Source organism: Crocuta crocuta, unplaced genomic scaffold (genome assembly GCF_008692635.1).
Source record: "Crocuta crocuta isolate KB4526 unplaced genomic scaffold, BGI_CrCroc_1.0 scaffold328, whole genome shotgun sequence".
Classification (NCBI taxonomy): Eukaryota; Metazoa; Chordata; class Mammalia; order Carnivora; family Hyaenidae; genus Crocuta; species Crocuta crocuta.
In genome coordinates, this window is record NW_027529645.1 from 1,563,558 (window position 1) to 1,582,064 (window position 18,507).

Sequence of the window (18,507 nt, forward strand, 5' to 3'; positions counted from 1 at the left end):
GTCAAACCCAGGTAGTCTGGGTTTGAATATTCTGTCTACCATGTACTTCTCTGAGCTTCCATTTCCTTATCCATAAAGTAGGGATAATAATAATAATAATAATAATAATAATAATATCTATCTCATAGTNCATGAGATCATGATCTGAGCTGAAGTCAAACATTTAACCAAGTGAGCCACCCAGAAGCCCCTCAGTTTTGTTTTTGTCTTTGTTTTCTTTACCACCAGGTACCTTTGATGGTAAAGTAAGCAAAAAAATTCCAAAATCCTCTACTCTTTAATATATAAACATATTAAATGGTTTAATGCATTTGGCTTCTGATAAACTATTTTGTTATAAAAGATGAATCCTTTTAGAAAAAAGGAAAACCCATTAGAAACTAATATCAATAAACTCCCACTACCACACTGTTTTTTTTTTAATGTTTTATGCCTTTGTATAATTTTTTATTATATTGTACCACATTATATTTAATAAAAAAATTTTCTAAAAATCAGAGAAATAATCTAGCTGTGGGTCTAATCTCACTGAAAATCACACCTTAAATATAACTGTGGTGCATGTTGTAAATTTACAAACTAGATTGAATTTACAGTTTCACTAACTCAAGATAGGGTACTGATTTGGAAAGACTAAGAGCTTGTTAAGTTGGAATGGATATAACTAGATGGACACAGACAGATGAAGTTGAGAATCTCAGTCCCCTGAGTCTCTTTGAGCCTCCCTTGCTAGAAATGTGACTATCCTGGGGCGCCTGGGTGGCTCAGTCGGTTGGGCGTCCGACTTCAGCTCAGGTCATGATCTCGCGGTTGGTGGGTTCGAGCCCGGCGTCGGGCTCTGTGCTGACAGCTCAGAGCCTGGAGCCTGCTTCGGATTCTGTGTCTCCCTCTCTCTTTGACCCTCCCCTGCTCACGCTGTCGCTCTCTTTCTCTCAGAAATAAATAAAAACATTTAAAAAAAAAAAAAAAAGAAATGTGACCATCCTTCCTGCATCTGAAAAGTTTAGCTTTCCCTTACTTGAAGACCTTGTAATAACCTTACCAATTCCTTCTGTTAAATTAATATGGTTGAAACAGAATGTGGTTTTAATTTTCCCAACAGGACTCTGAATGATGTGCTATCCTAAAACATCATTTTATTCTCCTTGAAAATAGTTTCATGGGCTGGGGAAAAGTTGATAATAATGAGTATCCATTGTCTACATAACCATTGGGTTTTATTTCCACCTTACCATCTATCAGATGACACTCTGATTTTTAGTCAACATTTTAAAAAAAGCTTAGTGTACATGGATTGGAGGAACAAATATTGTTAAAATGTCAATACTACCCAAAGCAATCTACCTATTCAATGCAGTCCCTATCAGAATAATACCAGCATTCTTTACAGAGCTATGGTACCAGCAAAGACCCCAAATAACCAAAGTAATCCTGAAAAAAGAAAACCAAAGCTGGAGGCATAGCAATTCTGGACTTGAAGCTGTATTATGAAGCTGTAATAGTCAAGAGAGTATAGATCAATGGAATAGAATAGAGAATCCAGATATGGACACACAAATGTATGGCCAACTAAGCTTTGACAAAACAGGAAAGAATATCCAGTGGAACGAAAACAGTCTCTTCAGCAAATGGTTTTGAGAAAAATGTACAGCGACATGCAGAAGAATGAACCTGGACCACTTTCGTATGACATATATAGAAATAAACTTGAAATGAATGAAAGACTTAAACATAAGACAGGAAACCATCAAAATCTGAGAGGAGAAAGCAGGCAAAAACCTCTTTGACCTTGGCTGCAGCAACTTCTTACTCAATGTATCTCTGGAGGCAAGGGAAACAAAAAATGAACAATTGGAACTTCATCAAGATAAAAAGCTTCTGCACGGTGAAGGAAACAATCAGCAAAACTAAAAGGCAAAAAACAGAATGGGAGAAGATATTTGGAAAGGACATATCATATAAAGGGTTAGTATCCAAAATCTATAAAGAATGTATCAAACTCAACACCCCAAAAACAAATAATCCAGTGAAGAAATGGACAAAAGACATGAATAGACAATTTTCCAAAGAAGACATACAGAAGACACATAGACTAACAGACACATGAAAAGATACTCAAGTCACTCATCATCAGGGAAATACAAATCAAAACCACAATGAGATACCACCTCACATCTATCAGAATGGCTAAAATTAACAACTCAGGCAATGACAGATGTTGGTGTGGTTGTGGAGAAAAAGGAACTATTTTGAACTGCTGGTGGGAATGCAAACTGGTGCGGCCACTCTGAAAAACAGCATGGAGATCCCTCAAAAAATTAAAAATAGAACTACCCTACCACCCAGAAACTGTACTACTAGGTATTTATCCAAATATATGCACCCCAATGTTTATAGCAGTGCTATTGATAATAGCCAAAGTATGGAAAGAGCCCAAATGTCTATTAAGAGATGAATGGATAAAGAAGATGTGGGACATATATATACAATGGAATATTACTCAGCAATCAAAAAGGATGAAATCTTGCCATTTGCAACAACATGGATGGAACTAGAACGTATTATGCTATGTGAAATTAGTCAGAGAAAGACAAATATCATATGACTTCACTCATATGTGGAATTTAAGATACAAAACAGATAAACATAAGGGAAGGAAAGCAAAAATAATATAAAAACAGGGAGGGGGACAAAATATAAGAGACTCTTAGAGAACAAAATGAGGGTTGCTAGAGAGGTTTTGGGTGGGGAGGTGGGCTAAATGGGCAAGGGGCATTAAGGAAGACACTTGTTTGGATGAACACTGGGTGTTATATGTAGGGGATGAATCACTGGATTCTATTCCTGAAATCATTATTGCACTATATGCTAACTAACTTGGATGTAAATTAAAGAAAAAAGAGTCTAGTGTATTAAAAATGTCTCCTCAACTCCTTAAATATGGAAACCATATTTATATGTTATAATGACATTTCTTTAAAAGTAGCTGATTGATGTTATGACACCTCACAATTTATAGTGTACATGTATATATATATGTATATATAATCTCTCTCTCTTTCATATATTCATATATACATATATGTATATACATAAACACACACACACACACACACACACACACACACAGCAATAATAGCAACTATTGGTGAAGCTAACTGGTTAAAACCAAACTTTGGTCTCCATCTACTCCTAGACCTGGACTTTTTCTGTATCTCCCACCATCAATATTATAGTCATGTAAACATCAAACTTAAAATTAGCTTTAGCTTCTTTATCTGATGAACTGCCAAATTCTATTCTGTTTAGCAAATGTTTGTTGCGTCCCTATACAATAAGCTCTTATGACCTCATTTCTTTCTTTTTTTATGTTTGTGTTTACTTTTTCCTGATCAGGCCATAGTGCTAAGGACAAAAACTGCTCTAAAACAAGGTCTATTCTCACTTGCTTCTTTCTGACTCTACTGTTCACTGCTGTTTCTTCACTGTAATCTCCTTACTGGCCTCTCTGACTCCTCCATCTCTTCCCTCTCCAGATTATGTTTACTGACAGAATTTTAAGGCAATCTCTCTGAAGATCCCACACATACTTTGTGCCACTAAGGGAATATTAATATAGCCCAAGACTTTGGTAAGGAGAAAAGTAGCACAGCATATCTCATCTGACTTCCTTTACTGACATTCCTATATCCGAGGGACACAAAACAGTTGAGAAAGCAGAACTGAATAACACAATGGTCCCATTGTTCTTTATGGAAAGTCATTTTCTCTAGTCTTAATAGTATGATATTTAACAAGGTGAAATATATTTACCATGCTATATGAAAAATATATATGCATTGACATAAGTTATAGTTGTCTCCTGCCTCAGCTGTCCATGATTTTGATAAGGTGATGCACGCCTCACTGGGCCCCGCTGATGACATCTCCCAGTATCTTTGGTAAAAGAGCCGGAAGCAACAATGCTGGTGTTGACTTTTTGTTAATGAAGAAAAAAGATCCAAGGCTGGGCTGACCTTTACTTATCCAGAGCCTGTTTTAGTTTAAGAAAATTCAATCTGCCTGAGATGAAAAGAAAATTGACTTTTTTGTTTTCATTGTCCTATCCTGCAGGGAAAAATAAACTAAAGAGGTGAACAGAGCTGCCTGATCATCACAAAGGGCGGGCTCTGCCTTCCTGCAGTTGGGGAGGCATCGGAAATTGAAATTTGGAACACCATGGGCACTGTCCCTCCCCTGAAACAGGTCACTGAAATTGTATTTGTATTATTGGTTTTGTTTTACATACTCACCACATTTCTGCCCAACTAGTTCCTTATAGAAAACTCTTGTGAGGCTGTGGAGTCAGAGTTTAATTAAACATGGGTAGGTAGCCCAAGGCATTAATCAGATAAATATTATTCTGCTAGGAAAATATATTTCTTTCAGGTTATCTCTCACCTCTTCCCCTCCCGCCCATCCCTGTCCTTTGAATTGATTACACTTGTATACTCAGAGCAACTTTAGAGCACAAGAGTGAAGCAGGATGCTGTCAATTATAACTTTTTCTTTTAACATTTTGCAGGAGGTGATGCTCTAAGATGTGAAGCAGGTACAATTCTCTTCTCTTCCTGGAGGCACCTCTTTTGTGTCTTCCCAGAACTCCTGATCCTAAGAGCAGACCTTATTTATAGGCCAGAAACACTTTGTGGCTCTGTGTATATATACTGGAGATAAGAGGCTTTGGAGTAAAACATATCTGACAGTTCCGCTCTGTCACTCACCAGGTACATGATCTCTCAAAGCCTCAATTTCCTCATGTGCAAACTCACACATACCTCGAAGGGGTGGATGAGAATGCACTGAGATCAGCAGATGGAAAAGAAATTATAGAATGCCTGTGTTACTAAGCCCCAAGTTTGGCTGCTCATCACTTGAAAGACCAATACTCAAGAAACACGTCTTGACTGGAAAGGAGTTTGAGCTTTATTCAGGAGGTTGCCAACCTGTGGAGAAGGCAAATTCAGGTCCAAAAGCCAACTCTGATGTGTCCACCTGGCTCAGTCGGGTTTTTAAAGGGATTTAGGGTAGTTAATCAACAAAGGGAATACAACAGTCTATTACATTTCTTGATTATGGACAGACTCGATGGCACTGGGCTACAGATATTATCTTAGTGTTTGCGCGTTGTGAGAGGGGGTCCAGTTTTTGTTTCCTGATGTTTAGGACTCTGTTCTTTCTGCAAAAGAGGGCAAGATCTACAGGTGCACAAAGGGAGGTTAGTAAAGTCATTTGTGTGACCCAAACAAAGAAAAACGTTTTACTAAAAAATTGCTGAATTGCTGGCTAATCAGAAAGATGAGGCAGCTTCGAACAGGCTTGCTGGCCTCTGTGGCCTGGGGAAGTTCTGGTCCTTCACTCCTCCAGGCCAGTGGTCTGTAAACTTCAAAGAAAGTCAATTAGTTCTGTTACAGATCAAGGGACTCAGGTCAGCAAGTAGGGAGTGTATCTTGAAGCAAGTTAAACCTTAAGACCAGCTGGAATGCTGTTACCCCTGCAGACATCACTTGGGATTGCTCACTAAAAATAGAGATTCCTAAGATTCTTAGGCTCTCTCTTAACCTGATTAATCGGTATCTCTGCTTAATCCATGAGATATAACCTTATCATGTGGTATGTTGGATAGTTAGATTGGCAGCTAGATGGGCTTGGATAAAGCCGAGGATCTTGAACTCCTACTCTCCTCACTCATCCCACCTCCAACTTTTAACAGTCAGATCCCTTCTGCAATGTCTTCAGCAAGTGTACTTCTGGCATCTGTTTAAATACCTCCAGAGACACCAAACTCACTACTACTTGGAGGAGCCTCGTCCGTATTTGACAACTTGTAGAATGCTTCTAGTAGTCGACCCAAAACTGTCTCTTTTTTCCCCCCGCTGATGCTAAGTCTACTCCTGGGGACACACAGGCTGGATTACTCCTCTTCGTATTTGACAGCCCTTCATATATTTGAAAACACCGTCCATGTCCCTGTACATGCTCTCTTTTCTAAGTTACAGTTCTCAAATTTCAACCTCTGTGTATCTAACCATTGCCAAATGCATCCCATGGCTAGAGCCCCAGCTGCTGTCTTATCCTGTTCTCTCAGAGCTGACTCACCTCTGAAGTTCACATTCCCCATTTTCATCCACTTTTTCCCCTGGCAAGAGTGGACAAAGAGATGCCCTGCTGTACAGTGCTTCAAAAAGAATCTCACATTCTTTTATTTTATTTTTCATCTCTTCAAATATAATGCGAGCTTCCCAAAACCAAGACTTTTAATATAAAAATACAAGATTTTTAGTTGTAGGACAGTGATGGGGGTAGGAGGCTGAGACAACATGCCAGCCCAACCTCCTTCCATCAGACCCATCTTATTTATTTATTTTATTTTTAATTTTTATAGAGTGGGAGTGGGAGAGGGGCAGAGAGAAATGGGAACAGAGGATCCAAAGCAGGTTTGCACTGACAGCAGTGAGCCTGAACTGTGAGGTCATGACCTGAACCAAAGCTGGACGCCCAGTCAAATGAGCCACCCAGGAGCCCCTATCAGACCGATTTTAAAGATTAGATTGGTGCAGCCACTGTGGAAAACAGTATGGAGGTTCCTCAAAAAATGAAAGAAATTAAAAATAGGTCTACTATGTGATCCCACAATTCCGTATATGGGTATATATCCAAAAGAAATAAAATCGCTTTCTCAAAGAGATATCTGCACTCCTATGTCATTGGGGTATTATTTACAATGGCCAAGACATATAAATAAGTGTCCATAAATAGATAATGGATAGATAAAATGTGATATATAGGTTTAATGCAATATTTTCAAACATAAAATAGAAGGAAATCCTGCCATCTGTAAATAAATCTCGAGGACATTTAGCTAAATGATATAACTCTGGCAGAGACTTATATATGATCTTACTTATATGTGGAATCTAAAAATGGTAAGCTCATAGAAGCAAAGAACAGACTGGTGATTTGCAGAGGTGAGGGATGAGAGGTGGGGAAAATGAGTGAAAGTGGTCAAAGGGTACAAATTTCTAATTATAAGATGAATAAATTCTAGAGCTGTAATGCACAGCATACTGAGTAGAGTTAACAATACTGTATTGTATGTTCAAAAGTTCTGAAGAGAATAGATTTTAGTTCTCATGATACACAAAAAACAGTAACTATGTGAGGTGATGAGTGTGTTAGTTAACCTCATTGTAGTAATCATTTTGCAATATACACATATATCAAATCATTACACTGGGTATCTTAAATTTACACAATGTTGTTTATTAATTATATTTCAATAAAGCTGGAGAACAGATTTGAAAATGGTGATACTAGAAGGCTAGTTGAATTATCCAAGTACATGTGTATATAGTATCTACCTCCTAACTCCTAGTACAAGGCATCCTTTAACAATAAGACTTTCTATTTCTATATGCATATGTCTCAAGTCAGGGTCCTCTAGATCTGTTTTATTGATCTGAAAAAGTTTTCAAAAAAATATGGACTAATACTTAAAAAGTCAAAATATGTCACATAGAACTATGAATCTATAGCTTTTTTTTAAAATATTGGAAATCTTGTTATTCTTGTCCTGCATTGCTACATAGCAGCAATGGCATTGATCTGCTAGGAGCCTGGTGCCCTTAGATGGGGCTCACAGGCTCCACATCATTTGTTTGTCTTCTCTTTACATTTGCTATGACACTGCTGTCACAGTATCATATACTTTATAGGCACTTGTATATCTACCTTGTGACACAAACCCTTAGATCAAGCGTATGCAATAGATAAAACTGGTACAATCCTACTTACACATCTTAGATGCATGTAGAAGGGATACTGCATCAAGCAGGCACGATAGAGTGAAGTGCTTTCTGGATTTCTGGGGTCAAACTCCCTGGCTTCAAAACACTCAATTTTGTCACTTGAAGTTGTGTTAACAATGGGTAAGAAACACTTCTGAGACTTGATTTCTTTAACTTTAAAATGTAGATGTTGATATTAGCATTGTTGAGCACATTAAATGAGAAAATGTAAGGAAACTTTTGACAGCATGCTTAAAATATTAGCTCAACAGGTATTTCATGCAGACTGAGGGGAAAAAATCTGGGTCTTCAGACATTGAACATAAAGCTCCTTCCACTGTGTTACATTGCCACAGCCACCCTGGCTCATGTGTTTTCCTTGTCCCCAGCTTTTGGAATGTCACAAAATGAAGGTCTCTGGGGGGCTGCCAATGAGGAGGGAACTGCTGATGAACACTAGATGAGTCACTGAGCTTCTCAACATCCTGCCCAATTGAATGAAGGTAATCACATTTCATGCTTTACTAGACGAATCAGTGGCCATGGGATACCAGTTGATGTCCTTATTATATACTGCCGAGAGCCTTGCATAATTGATTGGCCACCTAAATGTGTGGCTTTCCTTCTGTTGAATCATCAGACTGGAAGTTTTATCTGTGCTGGAAACTTAGGCCAGTCGATCATCCCCAGATGCAGAAGCAGCCAGGTGTGGCAAAAATTCTATTCTCTATAGTTCTTCTTCTTCCCCCAACCAACTTCACCAATCATGACCCTGTCATCTGTTTCTTATGGCAGACATTTGGGGGGCCATGTGGCTGAGTGTGGCAGCAGGCACATTCAGACTAGAGGGGGAGAGAAGTTTCTGTTTTTTGGTATAGGTTTTCCTGATACCCAAGGAACCCTGTGGATAGAATTGGAAAGATTTTCTAGAGGTCTTTCTCAAAATGTAGTCCTTGGACCACCTGCCTCAGAATCACGTGGGATTCTTTTTACAAAGGAAGATTGCTGAATCCATCCAAGTTCAGTTGAAACAATCCCTTAGGGGTAGGGCCCAGGAGTCTGTCTTTTAAGGGCACCCTTGATGACACTGAAGTTTGAGGATTACTGAACAAATGGATCCAGAAATCAATGTTTGGAGAAATATGACAACTTGAGAACTGTTGCAGAGTTGAGAGAAAAATTGGGGTCATCCCACCAATAGGTATTAGCATGAACCAGGCAGGTAGAAAGGGGGATATAAAATGATGGGCCCATGCCCTTAGAAATGTGCAGTTGAGACCCTAAACAGGTAAAAACTTAAGAAACATATAGCAAAACAAGATGTTACATGATTAAGTATTTATATGAGTAATCCTGATGATAAATGTTGTAAGGTTTCAGGAAATAGGTCACCAGTAGAGAAAAGAATAATCTCAGAAAGAGGTGATATGATTGAGAAGGAGGTAATATGGTCAGGATTTTGACTAATGGCTGGTGATTTTAAAAAATAATTTTTAAAATTGGGGAAAGTATGGATAAATGTGAGGATATGGTAACAAATATGGTATTTAGAGGTGTTTGATGGAGAATTGGGTAAAGATGGATTGGAGGTAAAGAATTTATAACTTTATGTTGCTACTTTTAAGAAGAATCAAAGGAAAAAGACCTGAGATGCTGGGTCTCAAGGCTGCATTGTGGAGTCTTAGATAAAGATTTTTCCATCTATCATAGAAGGTGCCCAAATCATTCTAGAACAGGATAGTTTGGCACTAGATTTCTTTTTCCCATCAAAGACTTTGGCCCAGAAATGTGTGGACCAGCTCTACTTTGGGCAGAAGATGGTAAGCTGAGCTAAGATGGAATGCAACATTTGTGAAAACCAAAACTTCACACAAAGAAAGAAGTAAAAAGAAGGGAGGAAAAAGCCAGAGCTATCTACCTTCATTCACTTGTCTTTGTAACTTGGCCTCAGGAAGTTACTACGTTTCTCTGTAAATCCAAGCTGTATCTCTGCAGTAACCCATGCATGCAGCAGGATTCACTCACCAAGCTCAGCTTCTTAAAATACTGCTGTTGACATGGGAACATTCCCTTTAAATAAAACTAAAACATAGAATCATATGCTTTTTCTGCACTAAGTTATTGAATTGGATTATTCTTCTGCTAAATCTGAGATCACTTGGAGAATTCATATAAGACTAACTTCTGTTCTTTTGAACATTAGAAAAATAAACTTTGCCCTTCCTCTTTCAATTTCCTAGCCAGGTTAATACTGTTCATTTGCACTGCTCAGGGATGGCACTAGGTGATAAGGCAACATCATAGAAGGTATGTGTAGAGGTATTGATTTAGCCTGTAGAAAATTTTCTTTGGAGTCTCAGTATAAGATGCCCATGGCAATGGGAAGGTTGTGCTATATGGGAGAGTTGCTTGGAGGTTGTCTTGTACCAAGGCTAAACATTCCACTGCTAGTGGAAGGCACAAAAACATCTGTCTCAGGTGTGGGTATGAGAATTCTGCTTGGGTCTAGCTTTACACCAAAACTGTAACACAGGAAATTCATTTATCTGCTAAGCATAGTGAAAATTTCTTCTTTTTTTGTCTTTAAGCTACATAACTTTCATTTCTTCTTTTGGTAAAGAATATCCCCATTTTCCTCTGAAGATCCGCAGTTCTCTACTCTCAAAGAGTGTTTTGGATGAAGCTGACCATTTCTTTCTCCAGACATGGGCATCTGAGCTTAGATCTGGGCCAGTCAGCACACTCCAATCCCTTGGCCACAGAAAACTGGATGCTATGATAGGTATAGAACCAATGTGAACCTAGTGGAAATTAATCTTAAGATTTGACTGAGGCGTGTGTGTGTGTGTGTGTGTGTGTGTGTGTGTGTGTGTATGTGTGTGTGTGGGGGGGGTGGGTATCTCTTTTCTCCTGGAATAAACAGATGCTGCCTTGAACTTCTGCAGCCATCTTGTCATGACAAGACAAGAAAGAGGTCAACACACAAAAGGGTGGCTGCAAGGATATCATTTGACTTGCCCACATGGGGTGATAATTACTACTCTGGGATTTTTTATTTTCCTGAGAAAATGAAGTCTTATTATAGTCAAACCATTTATGGTCGGGTTGCATGCTGAATTGTTTTAAGTCAAGAGCATTTGCTTCCTCTGATGTTAATCAACCACTTTAGAAATACTACCTCTTTGTTTTATATTGATTCTCAGTGGATCAATATAATTACACTTCAGTTCTAAGCTCTTTTAAGCTATCTCAGATTCTCTTCTAGCTAATGTGCTAATGATAAACACTTAGAGACATGAGGAAAGCTGCTCATTTAAAGAACCTCACAGTTAAATCTCATCCTAAATCAGGGCAGCTGATTGTTAACCACTCTGTAATGTAATGGCTTTGTAGATTCTTTTTTTTTTCATCTGTTTGAGCAAGCAGCACTCTTAAGTGGCTGGCATTTCTCCTGACCTCCCGGCCATCGATTACCCACTGAAGGAGATATGGAATGCTTCTTACTTAGTGAAACATGTAATGCTTATTACCTTAATCTTCAGGGCTCCTCACAGAATTACAAACTTTGTATGTCAGTTTGCTTTTTCATGTCAAAGAGGCTTTATGAATCTCAAGGTTATGGCCATAAGCCAGATTATAAAGTGGGAATAAAATAAATGCTTACAATGATAACATCCTTTCTTCCTCTTGTGAAGTGTAGCTATAGCAAGTGCTCAGTAAGTGTTAGGGACCTATAGCCATTTTTCAGACATTGTGGCCTATTAAAATTTGTGTCACAGAAGTCAATGGGGGATGAAAGGATATAAAAAGAAAAAATTGGTAAGTCATGCTTTATGCTACAGAGGGGACCAGCCATAGTAAAATTTGGAAAACTGGTCACAAGTGGCCTCCAAGAACAGTTTCAGTGGTGTGACCAAGACTCACTTGCAAAGGGCTGAGAATGTCAGCCCTTTGTGGGGAATGTCAATGTGGTGACTCAGGAAGTTTTGTTGGTGGAGGGAAGGAGGGTGTAAAATATCCAGAGGGAAATGTCTTTGTTTTAAATTTTTCAATAGGAGTAGCTTGGACTTACTTCTAGGCTAATAGTAAAAAAGATACTTTGAAATTATGGGGGTTATGAGGATGACAAAGAAAACACGAAGGGCCTTTTGATAGGGAAGATAAGGGAGAATGACAGAGGAAGGCTCTGAGACACGTAGGACCAAGGCAAATCAGTCTATGAGAAGTTTGGGTTGAGTAGACTCAAGAGACCAGGAGAGGGGTGGAAGTTCATGAAAATGCAGGGCCTGACGGTTAACTGAGATGTGAGCAGCCATCAAAGGGCTTGGCAGGACATCAAGAGCACAAGAAACAAAAGATAAATAGATAAACTGGACTTCATCAAAATTAAAAACTTTGGTGCAGCAAAGGACATTAACAAGAAAGTGAAAAAACTCCCTACAGAATGGCAGAAAATATTTACAAATCATGTATTTGGTAAGGGTCTACTATTCAAATTATATGAAGAACTTTTACAACTCAACAACAAAAAGGCAAACAACCCAATTTAAAAATGGGCAAAAGATTTGAACGAGTATTCTCAAAAGAGGATATACAAATGGACAACAAGCACATGAAAAGATGCTCAACATCATTAGTCATTATGGAAATGTGAATCAAAACTATAAGATGCCACTTCATACCTACTGAATGGCCACAATAACAATAACAATAACAACAATAATAATAAAAGAATGAAAAATAACAAGTGTTGGTGAAGAGAAAGAGGACTACTCATACACTTTTAGTGGGAGTGTAAAATGGTTTTGCCGCTGGGAAAACAAGTTGGCATTTCTTCAAAAGTTAAACATAGAATTTTATGGTCTAGCAATTCCATGCCTAGGTATATATGCAAAATAATTGGAAACAGGCACTCACACAAATTCCTGTACATGAATGTTTATAGCAGCACTATTCACAACAGCCAAGAAGTAAGTGGAAGCAACCCAAATCTCCATCAGTGAATAAATGGATAAACAGAGTGTGGCATATACCTGCATTGCAATATTACTGCTCCATAAAAAGGAATGATACAGTACTACAACATGGATTAACTTTGAAAACCTTATTGTCAATGAAAGAAGCCAGACACAAAAGGGTACATATTATATGGTTCCATTTCTATGAGACATTCAGAATAGGCAAAGTTACAGAGTCATAAAGCAGATTAGCAGTTGTCAGGGATTGTGGGGAGGGAGAGAGGAATGGGGAGTGACTGCTTAATGGGGGTATGAGATTTCTTTTGAGGTGGTGAGATGTTTTAGAACAAGATAGAGGTAATAAGTTGCGCGACATTGTGCTAAATGTCACTGAATTGCTCACTTTAAAACGGTTAATTTTATGTTATGTGAATTTCGCCTCAATGCAAAGAAGGAGACATGGTGGGGTCAATGCTCTTGGGTCCCTGCTGTCTCCAGCATCCACCTCCTCCAGGGTTGGAAACTCTTGGTGCAGCTCCCTCTTCCTGCAATAGTCTGGGGGGCTGTGGTTCCTGCCTTTAAGCCTTTCCCTCTGCTTTCTACTATCCATGATGCCTACTGGTGTCTCATGCTTTGAGGCCTCCTTCTTTATTACAAGAATTACATATTCTAAGGGTGTCTGGGTGTCTCAGTTGGTTGAGCTGGTTGAGGGTCCAAGTCTTGATCTCAGCTCAGGCCTTGATCTCAGAGTCATGAGTTCAAGCCTTGTGATGGGCTCCTCACTGGGTGTGAAGCGTATTTAAATATATATTTCTAAAATACAATTAGTGGAATGTTTAGGGACTTGGAATAGAAGAGACAAGATATAACTTATGTTTATTTTTTTNTATATTCTAAGGGTGTCTGGGTGGCTCAGTTGGTTGAGCTGGTTGAGGGTCCAAGGCTTGATCTCAGCTCAGACCTTGATCTCAGAGTCATGAGTTCAAGCCTTGTGATGGGCTCCTCACTGGGTGTGAAGCGTATTTAAATATATATTTCTAAAATACAATTAGTGGAATGTTTAGGGACTTGGAATAGAAGAGACAAGATATAACTTATGTTTATTTTTTTGAATTACATAAAAAGTCTGAAATGCTCTCATCGGATAGCTCTAGGATCTTTAGTTCAAACCCCTTTGAAAGAATACGATTTTACTCAGGGTTTGCCTCTAGAATGACCTAACTGCTTTCTCAGAAAGTGTCTTGTGTATGGTCTTTAGTTTTTAATTTTAATTTTTTTTTGGTGGTTCCCCCCACTGCTAGAAAGAACCTCTCATCTTTTTATTATTATCCAATGTCTTGATTAACTCTCTCCTTTGGAACAGAGTCCTTAAAGGATATACTTTAAAATAAACTGGAGAAAACAGAACAGAAAAGAAATTGATACATAATGAATTATAAACAAAAATGAACTCCATAAAATATTTACATGTAGTGACATGGAATCTGATGCTATCTAAACATAAATAAGGTTAGCTCACCACTACATCCAGATTTCCTTTAGTGTGCCACAATTTTGCATTTTTATTGAAAGGTCCCATCGCTGGTAGTGGATAGGAATGCATACATGTCTCTATTGTGGTGTTTTCCATATATAATTTTCTAAATGTAGTAGCAAGAGTTACTTGGCATTAAGAGTCTCTTGGAGCTTATATTCACAGTATTTGCAGTTTTTACCACTGGCTTGTATGTTTAGGAATAATCACAGAAATCCTGTAGAATTCTTTTGGAGCTTAGATGAAGCAGTGCATGGAAAGTGCCTAGCCAGGATTGAATCAAATTTGCTGTGAGGCTGGTGTGAAGGAGCACATTATGCAGCTAGTGAGGGTTCCACCCCGACCGTCTGGCATTTGAATCTCAATTTGTGTTACTTCCCTATGCTCTGGATCTCCTATAGCACAGGGGTTAAGAGCACTGAACAAAATTCCCTCACCTAGATTGCCAGCACCACCCCCTTCGGGCTGGAATCATGGGCATGCTACTTTACTTCTTGATGTCTGTTTCCTCTTTTGTAAAAGGGAGACAATAATAGTGCCTAATTCATAGGACTATTGTGAAAATTACAAATAAAAATACATGTAAAGTGCTAGAATAGTGCTTGGCTCACATTAAATGTTTAATAAATACTATAATTAGTTCCAAGTTTCTGGGTTTGCAAAATACTCTAATTATATCCCACCAGAGTATCAAGGTTGATACTCCGGATTAAATAAAAAGCCTGAAATGCTGTCATCAGACGGGTTCATCACTACATCCAGAAGATGGGCGGACCCATATTCCACATGATTTAATGCCAGCAAGGGAGCAACCACCCTCTTCCAGCTGCCAGGCTCCATGAGATTTGAACTTAATTTTGCTTTATAAACTCTTATTTTCCCCTTGGTCTCTTCTGAAAGATGCAGAGATCAGAACTGTCTGGAATGCATGCTGACTTTCTTTCTTTCTTTCTTTCTTTCTTTCTTTCTTGCTTTCTTGCTTTCTTTCTTTCTTTCTTTCTTTCATGTTTTATTCATTTCTGAGAGAGAGAGAGAGAGAGAGTGCATGAGCAGGGGAGGGCCAGAGAGAGAGGGAGACACAAAATCTGAAGCAGACTCCAGGCTCTGGACTAGCTATCAGCACAGACGCGGGACTGGAACCCAGGAACCGTGAGATCATGACCTGAGCTGAAGTCAGACGCTTAACCGAATGAGCCACCCAGGCACTCCTGACACTCTTCTTTCTGATCATCACTAATCAACCTCAGTATTCTCTCCAACTGAGCCCAAGCCAGACCTCGGAATTCCTCTCTATACAGAGCCTGGATAGCACTATTCATGAGAGTCAGCTCATGACAGGTAACTTATTTGCCATCTCTGTTTTAGAAACTCAATATAATACTACTATCACCCTACAGGAAGGAAATTGAATGGAGGAGGGGCTAGAGCAGTCAGGAAGAGGACAAAGAATGACTGATGTTCCCTGTAGCATTTGCTATGACATTCCCTGCCATGAATACTCACTCTTCATTACCCCAGCATGATGATTTGCAAGAATAGAAGATGAACTAATTTTGGAAATTTGTCAATGTAAAATCTCAAATAATAAAATATCCAGATTTATACAAGAGGTGCTGTAAAAATGACAATAGAATTTATCTGTGCAACTGCAAGGGGGTGGGTGGTGAGTGGTGAATATTACAGAGAATGTCAGCTGACAGTTTGCTTCGTGTTTGGAGAAACTCTTATACTCATTATTTCAGTTAAGGGAAGGCTGATAAACTCTAAATGCAGAAATTATAGAGAGAAAATATATATTAATTGATGTATGATTTACTTCTACAGCACTGTAATCTGGTTCACAATATTCATGCATGACTGTTGATTAGGAAAATTCTTACCCAAATTAAAAATAGAATGCTTAGAGGTGAAATAAANTAATAAAATATCCAGATTTATACAAGAGGTGCTGTAAAAATGACAATAGAATTTATCTGTGCAACTGCGAGGGGGTGGTGGTGAGCAGTGAATATTACAGAGAATGTCAGCTGGCAGTTTGCTTCATGTTTGGAGAAACTCTTATACTCATTATTTCAGTTAAGGGAAGGCTGATAAACTCTAAATGCAGAAATTATAGAGAGAAAATATATATTAATTGATGTATGATTTACTTCTACAGCACTGTAATCTGGTTCACAATATTCATGCATGACTGTTGATTAGGAAAATTCTTACCCAAATTAAAAATAGAATGCTTAGAGGTGAAATAAAAGTATGGGATGTGTGACAGAAGAGTTTCTCATGGTTAATGATTAGTGGCACATGGTCCTGGACACTGTCCTTCCTCTACTTCCAGTTTAGCCCTTTCTGTGGCCAGCATTGCCATGTTGGCACCATTTCACTTGACCTAATATATACGTGGGAACATTTGTGGGAGGATGCAGAGAAAAGGGAACGCTTCCATACTGTCAGTGGAAATGTGTATTGGGGCAGTCACAATGGAAAACAGTATGATGATTCCTCAAAAAATTAAAAAAATAGAACTACCATATAATCTGGCAATTCCACTTTTGGGTATTTATTCGAAAGAAACAGAAACACTAACTTGAAGAGATGTATGTACCCCCATGTTCACTGCAGCATTATTTATAATAGCCAAGACATGGAAGCAACCAAAGTGTTCACCAACAGATGAATGGATAACACATATATATTTTATACATGTATATGTGTGTGTGTTGTGTGTATATACATATATCTGTATATATGTGATAGATATATTTATGTGTATATGCATATGTATATATGTATATTTATATTTGTATATACACACAAATATATTTATCACATTTTCTTTATGTGATATATGGAATATTACTAAGCCACAAAAATAATAAAATCTTGTCATTTGCAACCACATGGATGAAACTTGAGGCCATTATGCTAAGTGAAATAAGTCAGACAGAAAACAAATATTGTATAGTCTCACTTATATGTGGAGTTTAAAACAAACAAATAAACAAACACACAAGAAACAAAAGCTGATTTCAGATACAGAGAACACACCGGTGGTCCCAGAGTCAGGAGGCGGGGATGGAATGCATGAAGGTAGTCAAAAGGTACAAATTTGCAGTTGTAAAATAAATAAGCTATGGGGATGTAATGTACTGCCCAGTAATATACTTAATTATGCTGTTTTGTGTATTTGAAAGTTACTAAGAGGGGCACCTGGGTGGCTCAGTTGGTTGAGCATCTGATTCTTGATTTTGGCTCAGGTCATGATCTAGGGTCATGGGACTGAGCCCTGTGTCAAGCTCTGCACTGAGTCTGAAGCCTGCTTAAGATTTTCTCTCTCTCCCTCTCAAAGAAAAGTTAAAAATTAAAAAAAGAAAGTTGCTAAGAGAAAAGACATTAAAAGATCTTACCACAAGAAAAAAGTTGTAACTATGTGTGGTGATGGATGTTAACAAGACTTACTGCAGTGATCATTTTGCAGTATATCCAAATATCAAATCGTTATGTTGTATACCTGAAACTAATATAATGTTATATGTCAATTATATCTCAATTTAAAAAATCAAACAATTCAAGGCACGTTACATGGTGTCTGATTTGGGTGCTAGCACCTGAGATGGTATTTTCCTCCTAGAGTGACAAGACATGCCATCACCTTAAACTTTCTATGACAAAATCAAGAGGGAGCATGGGATGGTCAAGTGTTTCTCCTTGGCTACTTTCCATAATCAATTCCATTTCCAGATTATGCCTCCTTTTCTTGACTGAGCATTATGACTAACCTTTACAAAAACATCAAGATAGGTGTTTTTATTTCTGTTTTACATAAGGAAATATTGAAGCTTAAATGAGTCAATTGCCAAGTAATGCATAAGGAGTAGAGTTGGAATTGTTACTCCAGATTGTCTGGCTTAGCCTAAAGCCCAATCACTATTGGATCATTTACTTCCTTATGCCCAGTGAAGCTAAAAGTGGGTTTCCTTCTTTCAACCTGGGGAAAATGATTTCCTCAACCCAGTCCTGGTGACTCCAGCTTGTACTCTCTCCTGTATTTGTGTTAAATGAGGTGGGTCGGTTCCAGCGTGTGATGCTCTAGAGAATGGATGCTTGGATGCATTGATTCATGAAATGAAAAGGGGAGAAAAACGAAGGTCATACTGCCAAACTGTACAAAAATGAATGAGTTTATGCAAAA